The following is a 3,240-nucleotide window of genomic DNA, read 5'->3' on the forward strand; positions in this document are numbered from 1 at the left end:
AAAACGTAATTCGAAAAATACAAAGGATAAGAGGAAATATTCTCCAATATGTCACATATACAAATCAACGGATGCAAGGGAGAACATTCGATCTCGGGGTAGCAAGACCGGGGCGCCATCATGATGTAATCGTATAACGCCGGTTCCGCGATGGTGCAGAGAGGAAATGTGGATGATAGAGAGGATAAAATAACAACAACGTAACTAAAGAGAAAGGAAAAGAAAATCTGTGGAAGCATTGCATTTATTAAGAGGAAATCCTACAAATATCGAACAACAGATTATATATCATACCGTCCGGGCAAGGTACAACGAAATAGACGATATCGTGAGAGAAAATAAGAAAATCGGGAAACTTAAAAAGAAAATAATACTTTAGACTGGACGAATCAATATCACTGATTCCGGCCAGCTTAATGGAAAACGCATAACTACGAATCGGTTATAGTATAAGATAGATGCTAGTTGTAGTTCAAGTGGTCCTGGGAGTCCCTCGCCCGTATCAGGGCAGGCAGTAGGATGGTGGAGGGCCTGCAGCCCCCCCCCCCCCTACGCCCGAGTCCCCACTGCCGAAGTGAGTGAGGCTGCTGTGCATATACTGCTGAAAGGTGAGGCTGGCTCGGGATATGGAATCAGCCCCATCGGGTAAAGGCAGAAGATTAAAGATTGAGCAGGCGGTTCGTAGCCCCCAGTCGATAACACAAAAGAGTAGGAAAATAGAAATGGATACGAAATGCATATATAAAGGAGAAAAAGAAAGCCTCGTAAGGTACAGCCACGAAAGGAGAAGCATCAGAAGCCGATGTAAGGGAACCAAAAAGAAAGACCAGGATAATGGAAAAGCTACTGATGAGAATAACGTCCTCACTATCAAATAGAAGAATAGGCAGCCACACATCAGACGTAATGATAGATATTATGAGCGAGGATACGACGAAGTTAATGACATATTAGAAATCATTAATGGGAAACATCAGGCATATAAAAAAAACTGAGATCGAACTAGTTGCGAACGGTACAGAAAAAAATGAAACAATTAGAGAAGCAGTAAGCATTCGGGGACAAACAATGGGATGAGGAAAAGCAGAAGAAACGAGAGAAATAGGATAAGATGCCGCAAGAAAATCGAGAGCGGGAGATATAATCCTGGAACTTAACAACAAAACAGGTATAGAGAACAAAATAAAGGAGAAGAAAGGAACTCTGGAAAAAGAATTCGAAGAATCACATACGAGTGCGAGTATCATGCTCCAACTAAGGGACATATACCCGTTAGGTGACTAGAGAAGAAATGAAGGAGTACATAAAGTGAAGACTGAAAATAATCGAAAGAATGGTCAAGTTGTTAAAACAGACGTGGAGAGGAACGGAGTCGCGTTAGTTGAATTTGGACAGGAATACAGTAAAGAGCTGGAGAAGGTCAAACGACTCAGAATAGCATTAACACCTTGTCCCTACAAAGTACTACCGAAAATAGAGAGATGCTTCAAATACCATAAACTGGGACATATCGGTAGAAATTGCGAAGAATTCAAAGATAATAAGGGAATCTGCAGAAGATGCAGATCCCCTATCTATACGATGATCGGTTACATCGCGAATAAACCGAAATGTATCATCTGCAGCGAAGCAGGATCGAAAAATCGGTAATCTGGGATGGTAAGAAGAACAACCATAGAGTGGAAAAGATCATCAAAATGGCTCTAAGAAACGATCTAATCGCGACGAATCCTAAAGAAGACTATACACAGTTTAAGAACCGAAGCAAATAAAATATAGACACAATGTTGATAGGAGATTGCATGTACGCTAAGCTGCGAAAAGCAGAAATGTTTGAGGTATTTTCAGCGTCGGACAATCAATACGTACTACATACCTTCTAAAGTATGAATTATAAGAATAACGAAGAGGGATTTGCAAGCCTCGATGGAGAAAAAGCGAATTGAATGATCTATTTTTAAGTAACTAAAATATATGATAAGTGTAATTATATAAACCAATTTCAAATATTTAATTAAAACATTATGAAATGATATGAAATTAGATAGAATTTTAGATGTAATGGAGTATCTTAAGGGGATATTGTATTTTGAATTAACTAAAATATAAAATATGTATTAATATTTATACCAATTTGAAATATTTACTAGAAAAATCATGAAAGCATGTGGTCCAGCGAGTGGGGGATTAAGGGATCGTTGCGAGGAGCATGCGGCCCAGCGAGTGGGGACTCGCGTCTCCTGGTGGGACTAGGGGCGCGTCTTTCGCGTTTAACTTATGAAATAGTATAATGAAGTAGTATAGCATGAACTTACAATTACGTGTGTGTTGTTCGCGTCTTGCATTCTTAACGTGTGTAACTTCGATATATGAATTCTTATATGCAGGAATACATTAGTCCGGATATAGTATATATATGTATATATATACGCTCAAAAGTTGAACACAGGTTCTGTTAAAGTCGTCTCCCTGAATTGGAATAGTTCCCATTGAGGTTATGGACTTCGACTGTCCCTTTCAGCAAGACGAAATCACCCGTGCGAGGTAGACAAGGGTGTTCGTCTTTGGTGCGAGCGAGGCAGATATACTCATTAGTGGGAGTGAGACAGTAGTGCTTGTCGGTGAGATTGAAACAGCGATGCCAGAGCGAAACAGAGATTGAATCGCGATGTTGCATCTCAATTCAGTGTTTAATGTAAGATGTAATATTTAACTCAAAGCGTTATGTTTATCTCTTCTACACTTCAAAAGAATGTGAGCACTACTCTCCCTTATAAAGGAATAGCATTATAAGATGTATACTGTTCGATGCAATATAGTTCTATTACATCATTCAACGCGAAGTCGCATCTTATTTCAATGCCGCATGATAAGATGTAATATTGAATGCACCGCGTTATGTGTATCTCGTCTACACATCAAAAGAATGTGAATCATGCACTTCCTTCCTAAGGTATAGCATTTCTAAATGTGTACCTGACGAAGCAATAGGGTTCCAGTACTTCATTCATTGCGATGTCGGATCTCATTTCAAAGTTTGAAGACAAGATGTAGTATTCATCGCAACGCGTTACGATTATCTGTTTCTACACTTCAGATGCATGTGAATATCTACACTTTCTTGCTAAGTCATAGCGTTTATAGATGTCTGCGTGTCGAACCCTTGGAGATCCAATGTTTCATTCATCGCGATGTCGCATCTCATTCCAAAGCTTCGTGACAAGATATAATATTCAGTGC

Source organism: Xylocopa sonorina, unplaced genomic scaffold, assembly GCF_050948175.1.
Source record: "Xylocopa sonorina isolate GNS202 unplaced genomic scaffold, iyXylSono1_principal scaffold0049, whole genome shotgun sequence".
Lineage (NCBI taxonomy): Eukaryota > Metazoa > Arthropoda > Insecta > Hymenoptera > Apidae > Xylocopa > Xylocopa sonorina.